At 46.9% G+C, this 13,800-nt stretch overlaps 1 pseudogene; it reads right to left on the bottom strand.

Annotated features, from left to right (window-relative positions):
* Positions 1–449: 449 nt before the first annotated feature.
* On the bottom strand, positions 450–8,107 carry LOC141051227 (uncharacterized; annotated as a pseudogene).
* Between the last annotated feature and the right edge of the window lie 5,693 nt (positions 8,108–13,800).

The following is a 13,800-nucleotide window of genomic DNA, read 5'->3' as shown; positions in this document are numbered from 1 at the left end:
GAATATGATTTACCCTTGATATGTATCAGGAGTAGGCGCAGGGAAAATCTTTCCATATCTTGTGGAGAGGCAGAGTACATTCTTGGAAGGATCTTGTCAGCACCTCTTTTTCTTGTCTTCCAAAACTTATTTGTCCAGACATAATGGTAGGTTATTTCACAATATAAATACTGAGGTGCTGATGGATCAGTTTGGTTTAGAATGAACCATTTTGTAAGTTTTGTGCCATCATGCTGAGCTTTTTCCACAGAAAGCTGCTCCGTTCCATCCTCAAAGTAAACTGATTGTTGGAAAGGTAGGTGTACCGGAAGTCTTTCTACAGCATGGGAACTTGCAGACATCTCAAATTTTCACAGCCACCACATTGCTTCAGGCGATGCCAAATATCGTGTGTCGATGTAAGTCGTAATCTTGTTCCAAGTGGTAGGTGCCGGTGTTGCTGATTTCGTTCACTTGAACAATGGCTGATCATGTCCTTTGTACACGTACTTGAAAATATATTTGACGGTCTGGATGGAAGAGCAGATTTCCACATTTATGTGTGCACTGTATTTCTGAGAAAGGTAGGGATTGTATGGTACAACCCAGAGGCTGTCAACTTCCACATCCCTAATCTTGAGCTTAATGCCATCTTTTCGTCTGCGGTATACTGGATAACCATCCACATTAATATTTGTTTCTTCGCTGAAGTCTTTGGGAAACTTTTTGGAGCATGTCCGAATTCCTTTTACATCTTCCATACACGGTGAATTTCTATTGTGTTCTCCACAGGGCCCATGAATCATGCAGCTGGTGACAACATCGTAAAGCTCCTTGTTAATATCTGGGTCAGGAATTTCTGCGCAAACAGCATTGTCACAATCGATAGCTTCTCGAAACTTGTCTTCGTCGTCCAGAATTACGAGCATATGGCAATGAGGAAGACCTGAAACAATAAAAGTTTGCATTAAATGTGCATTATTAATCATTCCATTCTTAACATTACTGTTACGAACATTCAAATGAATGTATGTAATACCTCTTTTTTGAAATTCAATGACGTAGGTGTATGCCTTTACTTGTCCCATCATGCCACCTTTTTTTGCAGTCAAGCCGTTTAGTAACTCTTGTAGCTTTAAGTGGAATATGGTAGATACCAAATCTGGGCAGTCTATTGCTGTTTCATGTTGTAAAAGGCCGGGCTGATTTTGTCCCACTTTGGGTTGCAAGTGAACGTAATAAATAAATCCGGCTTTCCAAATTTTGCTACCAAAGTCATCGCATCTTGGTAATTCTGTGTCATGGCATGTTTTCCACTGGTAAAAGAAGAGGGAAGTATGACTATGCGACCCGGTCTCAGATTTTGTTGTTCAGCCCTACAGTAGATATAATCCATAAGCCCGACATATAATTCTACTCTGAGTTTCTTTTGGTTTTGTCTGTTCCAGTCCAGCTGCTGCGCTTCAACCTTTAGGTAGGCATCAATTATGTATTGTTGTGTCAGCTTGCAAGAATGTAACAGCTGGTTGAAGGATTTTCGATCCTGAAGGCGGTACGCATAGAATTCCCTCATCGACACATTTCTGCTTTTCTTTCTTGTTACCCTGCATCGTGACTGATATCTTCCTGTTCTTCATCGTCACCTTCCTCCATTTCATGACTTTTCCTTTTTGCAGTTCTCCCTTGCTTCAGTATTCCAGGTTGCCATCCGTGTTCACCATACGGAAAGAGGAGTGGATACACCATTGGATCACAGTTTGGGCTATGATACACAATATTCTGTAGTCCTCGCTGCCCAATGGGATGAATGGCAATGTCTCTTTTGATCGGCGGCTCTCCATCATCGGAGACAAACACAGCTTCAACTTCATTGGCTGTCGGCAAGTTGTATCGGCGAGGGTCGTATTGTCTATCCTTGGTTATCCACATTTCGATTTTATGCTGGTCGTAGCCACGCTGATCAATCAAATCCTTCTTCATCTTGAAAGCCTGAGCAAATGGGTTGATATATCTGAGTAAACAGTCAATAGTATTCATTATGTCCCTCTTGCATCCTTCATTTTGCTCGTTATTTAATCATTGAATGTTTGCATACTCAGTATCAGGATCCTGACAGCGCCGGCGTACAGCCTCCGCTGAGCAAGGACTCACCCGCACTGTAGGGACCCCTGGGAACAAGAACAGCCAGAAAGTACAGATGCACAGGACATGAACGCTGAAGTTTAGCAAGCCGGCACAGGACCTACGGTCATGTGACTGCAAGGGTGCAGGACTTAGCGTCCTGATTTCAGAGAAGGTAGAAAACTCAGAGTCGGGCAAAACGGAGGTCACAGTATGGGCAAACAAGGTACAGGAGGGGTAAACATACGGGAGGTCAGACAAAGCCAAAGGTCATAACCAAGAGAGCGGTGCGGTACCAAAGGGACAAGCAGAGAGCAGTCGAGTCAGAAGCAGAGAGTAATACACGAGAGAGCGGTGCGGTACAAGAGGGGCAGGCAGAACTCGCAACAGGGACAGAACCGGATCACAACCAAACAAGCAACAAGTTATCAGGCACAAGGCACAAGTATACAAGAGGTCAACTAACTCAGCCAAGGGCAGGAGTATAACTGACACCGGACCTAGGTCCAGTGAACATTGAATAGCTGCCCTCTGCCAGAGAGAGGCAGAACAATTAACCCCCAGTCTGACCAGGATGGGCCAAATCGAAACCCTATCCTGGATCATGACAGTACCCTCCGCTCAATGGGGGGCCACTGGACCCCCAGGTCTCTCAGGATACTTGGCGTGAAAGGCCCGGACCAACCGATCCGCATGAACTGATCGAGCAGGAACCCACGACCGTTCTTCAGGACTGTAGCCTTTCCAATGTACCAGATATTGAAGGGCACGACGGACCAACCTGGAGTCTACAATTCATTCCACCTCGTACTCCGACTGCCCGTCTACCAAAACCGGTGGCGGGGAAGCTGATGATCCCTCCCCACCGGACCTCACAGGTTTCAAAAGGGCCTTATGGAAAACATTTGGCATCCGCAGAGATGGCGGGAGATGCAAACGAAAAGCCACCGGGTTAACTGCTTCGGTAATTTCATAGGGGCCTATAAACTTGGGTCCAAGCTTAGCAGAGGGGACCTTGAGCCTTATATTCTTGGTGGACAACAATACCTTATCCCCAATCTGAAACACTGGTCCCGCGGATCATTTTTTGTCTGCAAAAAATTTAAATTTGTCCTGGGCCTTCGTAATGTTACTCTGGACCTCCCGCCATACCTCCCCCAACCGCTGGATCGTCTCATCCGCCCCAGGACACCCAGAATTCAAACAGGAAAATTCTCCAAAATGAGAATGAAACCCATAATTGCAGAAAAAGGGAGATGTACCCGTAGACTGGTTAATGCGGTTGTTAAATGCAAACTCGGCCAGTAGTAACACAGAACACCACTCATCCTGTCGGGCTGAGGTCAACCAACGCAGAATTTGCTCCAGAGACTGATTGGTCCGCTTGGTCTGCCCATTAGTCTCTGGATGGTAAGCGGATGAAAAGGACAGACCAATATCTAACCTCTTACAAAAAGCTCTCCAAAATCTGGAAACAAATTGCACTCCCCTATCAGACACCACATTCAAGGGTACCCCAGGCAACCGCACCACATGCTCAAACAACTTGGACAATGTTTACGCAATAGGTAGAGCTGCCAAAGGTACAAAATGTACCTGCTTACTAAACCTGTCCACCACAACCCAGACGACGGTATTACCCTTGGAGGGGGGAAGGTTGGTGATGAAAACCATGGACATATGAGTCCATGGTCTCTCAGGAATGGGCAGTGGTACCAATTCACCGGCCGGCCGGTTATGGGGGCTTTTAGCACGGGCACAAACATCACATCATGCAGACACATATTCCCCAACATCAGAGGCTAAAGAAGACCACCAGAATACTCTAGCAATGGCCTTCCGGGTGGCCGAGATCCCTGGATGTCCACCCAGAACTGAGTCATGGAACTCCCGGAGGACCTTGAGACGAAACTGAGCGGGCACAAAAAGTTTATCCACCGGCTTAGCCGGAGGTGCAAGAGACTGGGCTTACCGAATCTCCTGTTCCAACATATTAGAAATACCTGCCACCACCACCACCCCAGACTGAAGAATGGAGGATGGAGGTTCCAGGGGGGACACCGGATCTAAACTGCATGACAAGGCATCCGCTCTGACATTTTTGGATCCTGGCCAAAAAGTGATCGAGAAGATGAATCGGGACAAAAAAGTGACCATCTAGCCTGTCTGGAAGTCAACCTTTTAGCTGACTCAATGTAGGCTAGGTTTATGTGGTCCGTAATTACGGTTATAGTATGGACAGCCCCCTCCAAAAAATGCCTCCATTCTTCAAAAGCCAACTTTACAGCCAGAAGTTCTCGATTCCCCACATCATAGTTTCTCTCCGCAGTAGAGAATTTGTTTGAGAAAAAGGTGCAAGGTCTTAAATTGGTCAAAGTGGTGGGTCCCTGAGACAATACCGCCCCACTCCCACCTCTGAGGCATCTACCTCAACAATAAATGGTTCAGACGGGTCCAGTTGAATAAGAACCGTGGCAGACATGAAACATTTTTTCAAAAACTGAAATGCCGCTACCGCTGCGGTTGACTAATTCTTGTTATCGGCCCCCTTTTGAGTCATGTCAGTGAGGGGTTTAACCACCTGTGAGAACCCCTTTATAAATTTACGATAGTAATTGGCGAATCCTAGGAAATGCTGCAGAGCCTTCAAATCACAAGGTTGAACCCACTCAACAATGGCCTGCACCTTATTAGGATCCATGCGATACCCTTCAGCAGACACGATAAACCGCAAAAAAGACAGTTCCTGAACAAAAAATAAACATTTTTCTAGTTTAGCAAAGAGAAAGTTCTCCCGGAGCCTTTGGAGAACTGCCCGAACATGACCAATCTGAGCCTGTTTATCAGGAGAGTAGATCAATATGTCATCCAAATATACCACCAAAAAACGTCCAATAAAGTCAGAGAACACAGGATTTATGAAATTTTGGAAGACTGCTGGAGCATTGGTCAGGCCGAAAGGCATGACTAAATTTTCAAACAACCCTTCAGTAGTGAGAAAAGCGGTTTTCCACTCATCTCCGTCTCGGACTCGGATAAGGCTATACGCTCCCCGTAGATCTAATTTCGAAAACCACTTAGCTCCGGACAACTGGTTGTATAAATCAGGAATAAGTGGAAGGGGATACGTATTCCTCACAGTTATCTTATTTAACTCATGAAAATTGAGGCATGGGTGTAAACCACAGTCTTTTTTCTTTACAAAAAAGAACCCCGCTGCACGGGAGAAACAGAAGGACGAATGTGTCCCTTACGGAGACTCTCGGAAATTTATTCCTTCATTGCAGCCAGTTTTGGACCCGAAAGGTTATACAAGCGGGCTTTGGGCAATTTAGCATCTGGAACTAGGTCAATGGCACAATCAAATGGGCGGTGTGGTGGTAAAACCTCAGCCCCTTTTTCGGAGAAAACGTCCGTATAGTCTTTCAGGCACTCCGAAATACCTTCCAGACCCACGGATGACACAGACACAGTAACAAGACATTTTTCAGAACAATAAGGACCCCATTTAACAATGTCCCAAGATTCCCAATTAATCACCGGATTATGCAATTGTAACCAGGGGAACCCCAACACCAGTCCGGCAGGCAGGTTGTCCGTCACAAAACATGAAATATGTTCCTGGTGCAAGGAACTCACTTTAAGGAGAAACTCTTCAGTACGAAAAATAACGTCATTCTTAACCAGTGGTGTTTTGTCAATGGCAACAATGTGACTAGGAGTCTCCAACCTAACTGTCCCTAACTTACACCTGGACACTAAGTCAGAGTCAATAAAGTTCAATGACGATCCGCAATCCACGAAGGCAGAAGTGGATGTAGAGACACTCTCACAACAAAGTTCCACTTGCAACAACATTTTAGAGAAGGCAGAAAAGGGTACCTGAGAGCCTGGGTGACCTCCACGACAATCACCCGGGCTCAGTCGCTTGTTGGTTGGTGGACGGGGGGGGCAATCCTTTTTCCAATGTCCAGAATCGCCACAGTGAAAACAGCATTTTCCTACGCGCCATTGTCTCCTTTCATTCTCTTTGAGGTCGATGGTTCCCATCTCTGTGATTTCCAATGTAGGACTGGCTCCCCTTCCTTAGGAGAATAACGGTGTCTCAATTTGCATCACTCCCCTCGCCCGTAGCCTGCGATCCATTTGGACGGTCTGTGTCATAGCCTCCTCCAGGGAATCAGGCGGAGGTTGGAGAGCCAAGGCATCTTTCAGATGTTCAGACAGGCCTCTATGGAACAAACCCCGGAGGGCGGCATCATTCCAGCAGACCTCAGCAGCCCAGCATCTGAACTCAGAGCAAAACCACTCAGCTAAGTGCTTCCCCTGGCACACACTCATCACCATGTCCTCAGCCATGCTCATCCGATCAGGCTCATTATAAATATGCCCCAGGGCCTCAAAAAATGCATCCACCATCATACGCTCAGGGGCTGTGGTCAGAAGGGAGAAAGCCCAAGCTTGGGGGGCTCCCCTTAACAGAGACATAATGACCCCCACTTTCTGACTTTCATCCCCAGAAGGGTGTGGTCTTAATGAAAAAAAAAGCTTACAGCCCTCCTTGAAAACTCTGAATTCTTTTTTATCTCCAGAAAAGATATCCGGTAACTTAACCGGAGACTCAGGGGAAACTAATGTAGCATCCCAAACCCCCGATAAAAAAGTCCCATACACAGTGTCAGCGATCAGCTGCTGAGACTGAGCCAGGACTTGTTGTTCTCCAAGGAGTTTCTGAGATATCTGAGTCAGGTGCTTTACCTGCTCAGAAAGAGTGTGCATAAGATCCATCACACACACAGGGGAAGGGGAGCATAGGAAAAAAAAATAGTATTGGTCAGTTATAATATCATGATCCTGACAGCGCCGGCGTACAGCCTCCGCTGAGCAGGGACTCAATCACACTGTAAGGACCCCTGGGGACAAGAACAGCCATAAAGTACAGATGCACAGGACATGAACACTGAAGTTTAGCAAGCCGGCACAGGACCTACGGTCATGTGACTTCAAGGGGGCGGGGCTTAGCATCCTGCTTTCAGAGAAGGTAGAAAACTCAGAGTCGGGCAAAACGGAGGTCATACACAGTACGGGCAAACGAGGTACAGGAGGGGTAAACAGACGGGAGGTCAGACAAAGCCAAATGTCATACACAAGAGAGCAGTGTGGTACCAAAGGGAAGAGCAGAGAGCAGTCGAGTCACAAGCAGAGTCAAACACGAGAGAGCGGTGCGGTACAAGTGGAGCAGGCAGAACTCGCAACAGGGACAGAACCGGATCACAACCAAACAAGCAACAAGTTATCAGGCACAAGGCACACGTATACAAGAGGTCAACTAACTCAGCCGAGGGCAGGAGTATAACTGACACCGAACCTAGGTCCAGTGAACATTAAATAGCCGCTCTCCGCCAGAGAGAGGCAGAACAATTAACCCCCAGTCTGACCAGGACGGGCCAAAGCGAAACCCCCGTCCTGGATCATGACACTCAGGATCCAATATGTAGAGTTGTGAATATGAAGGAGTATCAGATCTAAAGAAAGCGCAATATATATTTTTAATTATTAAAAAAGAGTAGGAATGAATTAAAAAAGTACATTTAATTGTATTCAGTTCTTTACCTTAGAGAAGTTGATGTACAGTGGTACACTTGTCCACGAACGACTAAAACGGGTGGGCCACCGGAAAATTTCATTGACTGAAATCCAAAGGATGCAAAGGCAAAAGCACTGTTGTACTTTCTGATGTTCTTTGTAAAAATTTTTGCCTCATTCATATCTTCAGTTAACCATGCTTGAAACTGCTGAGGATATTCATTTACTTCACATAAGTGTATAGTACCACTTCCACAGCACGACGCAAACTTTGTACTGTGTAATTTTTCTTTACAAAAGTGAGATGCACCGCAATCACTACATGTAATGCCTCGCTTTCCCACGTGGTATTCACTGGGTATATTCTCTGGATTTCATGCTGCATACCTTGAAGGTGTTGGCAGTTTACGTCGACGGGCATTGTTGTTTTCAACTTCTGCAGGTGTCAAATTCGATCTTCATTGACGCTGGTTATATATATCAGCTTCCCTTCTTTCTGTCACTCGGTTGATATAAACCTTGTGATAACTCTCTCTGTCCTCATCAATCTGCTCAGGTGTTCGTTGTTGATAACCAATCCTACAATTTTGTCGATATTGTTGTTGTCGATCAGCTACTGCATTGTTGTCCGGATTTTCTTGCGGCCTGTAAGATGGACCTGGCGACTCTTCTTGGCTCATTTTGTTTGTGAGAATGCGGATGCAATTAAATGCACGTTTACCTTGGCTGAAGTGGTTGAATTACATAGAAAGGAAGTGCTGCGTGTGGTAATGTGGGGGGGAGGAGCCTCGTGTGGTAATGTGGGGGGACGGAGCCTCGTGTGGTAATGTTTGGAGACAGAGCCTCGTGTGGTAATGTTTGGGGACAGAGCCTCGTGTGGTAATGTGTGGGGACGCAGCCTCATGTGGTAATGTGTGAGGACAGAGCCTCATGTGGTAATGTGTGGGGACGGAGCCTCGTGTGGTAATGAGTGGGGACGGAGCCTCATGTGGTAATGTGGGGGGACGGAGCATCATGTGGTAATGTGTGGGGATGGAGCCTCGTGTGGTAATGTGTGGGGACGGAGCCTCGTGTGGTAATGTGTGGGGACGGAGCCTCCTGTGGTAATGTGTGGGGACAGAGCCTCGTGTGGTAATGTGTGGGGACGGAGCCTCGTGTGGTAATGTGTGGGGACGGAGCCTCGTGTGGTAATGTGTGGGGACGGAGCCTTGTGTGGTAATGTGTGGGGATGGAGCCTCGTGTGGTAATATGTGGGGACGGAGCCTCGTGTGGTAATGTGTGGGGACGGAGCCTCGTGTGGTAATGTGTGGGGACGGAGCCTCATGTGGTAATGTGTGGGGACGCAGCCTCGCGGGGACGGAGCCTCCTGTGGTAATGTGTGGGGACAGAGCCTCGTGTGGTAATGTGTGGGGACGGAGCCTCGTGTGGTAATGTGGGGGAACGGAGCCTCGTGTGGTAATGTGGTGGGGGGCGGGATTATGTGCGGTGATGTGGTGGGGGTGGGATTATGTGCGGTGATGTGGTGGGGGGCGGGATTATGCGTGGTAATGTGGTGGGGGGCGGGATTATGTGTGGTGATGTGGTGGGGGCAGGATTATGTGCGGTGATGTGGTGGGGGCAGGATTATGTGTGGTGATGTGGTGAGGGGCCGGGATTATGTGTGGTGATGTGGTGGGGGGGCGGGATTATGTGTGGTGATGTGGTGTGGGGGGCCGGATTATGTGTGGTAATGTGGTGAGGGGGCGGGATTTTGTGTGGTGATGTGGTGGGGGGGGCGGGATTGTGTGTGGTGATGTGGTGGGGGGGCGGGATTGTGTGTGGTAATGTGGTGGGGGGCGGGATTGTGTGTGGTAATGGGGTGTGGGGCGGGATTATGTGTGGTGATGTGGTGGGGGGCGGAGCTACTGTGCAGGGGGCGGGAATAGCGAATAATCACGATGCCTCTTATATATATATATACTGTATATACAGTATATAATAGTTTATAAGCCCATATTGGCTCCTGTGAAGTTCAGGCTCACAGTGTGAGCCTTTCTCAAGAGTTTGAGTTGAAATGTCACAGGAGTCCATATGGGCTAATAAACCTCTATATTTTTTTTCTAAGAAGGAATGATGTCTTCATCCTTTTTGTACTATACTGGTGATTACTCTATGCCTGGACAGTCTGACACTCATTTTTCACTTACTGCTTGCTAGTGCTGCTTTTCACCTTTCATATATATTGAATGTTATGTCTCACCTGGTAAGGTGGATCCTTAAAGCTCTTGGTGAAAATTAATAGTTGTTTCACAGCATAGACAGATGGCATTGGTGTATGAGGGTGTATGTACATAAACAGAATGTACAGGTATATCTTTACTAACTGCTAAGCCTACTGATATTGAAACATAGAAAATAAAAGTGGTGAGCGGAGGCGTTATGCTAATCACACAGTGCATATCCCATAAGGTGTGAAAATATATGTATGGTTTTTTTTTATTTAGCTCCTCACAAATGGGATTTCTTTATATATATATATATATATATATATATATATATATATAAATGTAGAAGCCATCTCAGTCAAGGGAAGCAAAATTTTAGATACCAAACCATAGATTGCTCCAAGTAAACTTCAAATTGTGGTATAAAGATAAATGTACAGTAAATAAAGACAACAGAGACCTTGAACAGAACATACTTCCTACTGTGTAAGAACTAGAGTTGAGCAAAACAGGTCTGCCAGATTCATAAGTCGCCGACTTATGCCAAAGTCGGGTTTCACCGATCGAAATCCGACCATAGCATGAAGTTGGCCATGCGGTTGGCAAAACGAGCGCCAAAGTCGGATTTCCCAGAATGCTTGCAGGTGCTTTTTTTTCTGCCAATGAGCAAGGACGTACACTGTGGGCAACGAGATGACATGTGCAGCGTCCACCACCATCGTAGAGAAGGGCATTGCAGTGATTGGCTTGCTTTGGGGGGGCATCATAGTGTCTATAAAAGCCCTGACCGCCGACCTCCATTTTACTTCTTCCGATCTTAACAGTAGGGAGAGGTTGCTGTTTATCAGTAGGGAGAGAGTTAGGGTCGTAAAGATATAAAAAGAAGGTCTTATGTGCTTGTGCTGATGGCAATTGTGCTGTACAGTTAGTGTGCAGTGACAGGGGAGGATTTTCTTGTGTGCAACAGCGCTGGTTATTAGGCTGCCTGATAGCTGTATTGCTGTGTGTACACTGCTGTGCAGACTGCTTTTTACACAGCACTAATACTTTTAATCTTTTTTTCTGCACAGTTACCAACCGTTCATTTTTTCCCACACCGTATAGAGCTGTACGCTCCTCACACACTACCGTGTACCGGCTGGTATCACGGACAAATGCATGCTGACTATCTGTGTGTGACTCTGGAAATAAATACAGAGATTTAAATCATCCCCTACACCGTATAGAGCTGTACACTCCTCATACAGTACCGTATATCTGCTGTTTGTATTACGGTCAAATACATACTGAGTGAGCATCTGTGTGTGACTCCGGAAATATATACGGAGATTTAAATTTTTTTCCCTACACCGTATACAGCTGTACGCTTCTGATACAGTACCGTATATCTGCTGTTTGCATTACGTTGAAATCCATATTGAGAGAGCACTTGTGTGTGACTCCAGAAATAAATACGGAGATTTAAATTTTCCCCTACACCGTATACAGCTGTACACTCCTCATACAGTACCATATATCTGCTGGTATTTTTGGTACATTTTACCAAACATGAGGAAGTATGGTGGAAGAGGCCACGGACGTGGGCGGGGGGGCAGCTGGTACTGATGATGGTGGTGGTGCATCGGCTGGTAGTGCCAAAAGCACAATAGCACCTAAGGCAGGAGGTGTTGAGCCTGCATCATTGTCTGGCTCCAGAAGGCCTGGAAGGCTCCCTTTTCTGGGAGTAGGTAAACCGCTTTTAAAGCCGGAGCATCAGGAACATGTTTTTGCTTACATTGCCGAAACAGCCTCCTCTTCTGAAGTTTCAAAAACTGCAAGCACTGAGTTGTCAGTGCAGGCTCCTGGTCAGGAACAACACCTTTCCTTGTGTCCTTCACCCCCACCAAAAGTGAAGGATGCAGCAGGCCACACTTCAGATTACTCCCTGGAGCTCTTTTTGAATACCATGCCTAAGTTATCAAGTGAAATCCTGAATTCCCCAGTCAAAATGAATATGACATGGAATGCACTGATCCACCGCCAGTGCTATGATTCTGCTGGTACATTCACCCAGAGCACTGCATTGCCCTCGCAGTCTACTGAGCCAAGTTCTGACCCTGATGAAACTCAGGTGCCCCTTCCCGCATACTATACCACCTTACACAGTGACACAGAGGAAGGTGCAGATGAAATTGAAGAGGAGGTGATGGCTTGGCCAGACGGTCAAATTAGCACAGCGTGCAAGCCCTGAAAATTTTTCCCATAGTAGGAAAAGTGCAGTGTGGCACTTTTTTGACCAAAATCCTATTGATGAGTCAAAGGTTATCTGTAAGAAGTGCGGAACGACCTTTAGCCACGGGAAAAATCTCTGAAATTTGAATACCAGTTGCATGCTTAGACATGTAAACATTATGCACTTGCAAGAATGGACGGACTACAAAACCTCAGGCAGCACACGTGCTCTGACTGAAGGTAGCGAGCAACGCTGCATCGCGTCCCCTACTGTAAGCCCACCGGTTAGCACACCACTAGCAAGAAATGTTGAGGTGTCGTCGAAAGGCCAAAGCAGTCAGGGAATCACAATGTTTTTCACATGCTGCCTTCAGTGACACAGTATCCTTAGACATCTGTAAGGATACTGTGCAGCATTGCACCCACATATATTGCTACTTACCAGCGGCCATATTTATATGGGATATAATCCCCTACCTGTTTCATTAAACAAGATCTTTTCCTATCTCTGAGCAGTCTGCTAACTGATGAAGGCCACATGAGGCCAAAATGTTTTTGTTGTTTAGTGAGCGGCCAGGAGACATTCGGCCTCACTGCCACAGCATTCTTCATGCTTCATGGATCAGTGATCCAGGCAAGATGAAAAGACAGCCAGAAGCAAGAGAAGATGTCACAGGGAACCGCTAGTCTGCACTCTGGGACCCAAGAAGCTGCAGCTGCGACAGGGAAGTATGTCAGTTTTTTTGTGTTCTAGGGTGATAATACTCCTTTAAAGCCAGCCAGAAGAGACACTGGGTGAGCTGTTGAAAAGGCAGCCACAGGAATCCCCAGCAATTGGGGTCCAGTATAATTTACCCCCAGTTATGTTCAGCCCTAGATGTTTTGTTCCCTGCATGTTGACCCAATGTAGAGGGTGAAACATCTGGGGTCAAAATGCTAGGGGCGAAACATCAGATGGTGACACATCCAGGAACACAAAATGCTGTAGGTGAAACATCCGGGGGCGAAACATCCAGGGGTGAACTGCCGGGGTGAAAAGTCTGGGGGCGAAACATCCGGGGGTGAACTGCTGGTGGCGAAACATCCGGGGGCGAACTGCTGAGGGTGAAACATCCAGGGGCGAAATGCTGGGGGCGAAACATCTGGGGGTGAACTGCCAGGGGTGAAAAATCCGGGGGCAAAACATCCAGGGGCGAAAAATACGGGGGCGAACTGCTGGGGGCGAAACATCTGGGGTTGAACGTCCAGGGGTGAAAAATCCAGGGGAGAAAAATACAGGGGCGAACTGCTGGGGGCAAAACATCCGGGGGCGAACTGCTGGGGGCAAAACATCAGGGGTGAAATGCTGGGGGCGAAACATCCAGGGACGAAATGTTGGGGACGAAATGTGCGGGGGCAAATCTTCCTGGGGGCGAAATGATAGGGGAGAAATGTACCTGGGGGTGAACTGCTGGGGGCGAACCTTCCTATAACCCAGTATTCCATGTGCGGTCTAACCAGGGATTTGTACAGAGGCAGTATATTTCTCTCATCATAGTAACATAGTTATTAAGGATGAAGGAAGACTTTAAGTCCATCTAGTTCATCCCATATCCTATCCTAACTTGCCCTAACATGTTGATCCAGAGGAAGGCAAAAAAAACCTGTGACCAGCTGCAAGACCCCTGGATCAAGACCCCTGTAGGAAGAGGCCTTCCAG

Source organism: Dendrobates tinctorius, unplaced genomic scaffold (genome assembly GCF_039654945.1).
Source record: "Dendrobates tinctorius isolate UK_male_01 unplaced genomic scaffold, ASM3965494v1 ptg000156l, whole genome shotgun sequence".
NCBI lineage: Eukaryota > Metazoa > Chordata > Amphibia > Anura > Dendrobatidae > Dendrobates > Dendrobates tinctorius.
The sequence above is the reverse complement of the archived record's forward strand: the minus strand, read 5'-3'. Positions and strand labels throughout refer to the sequence as shown.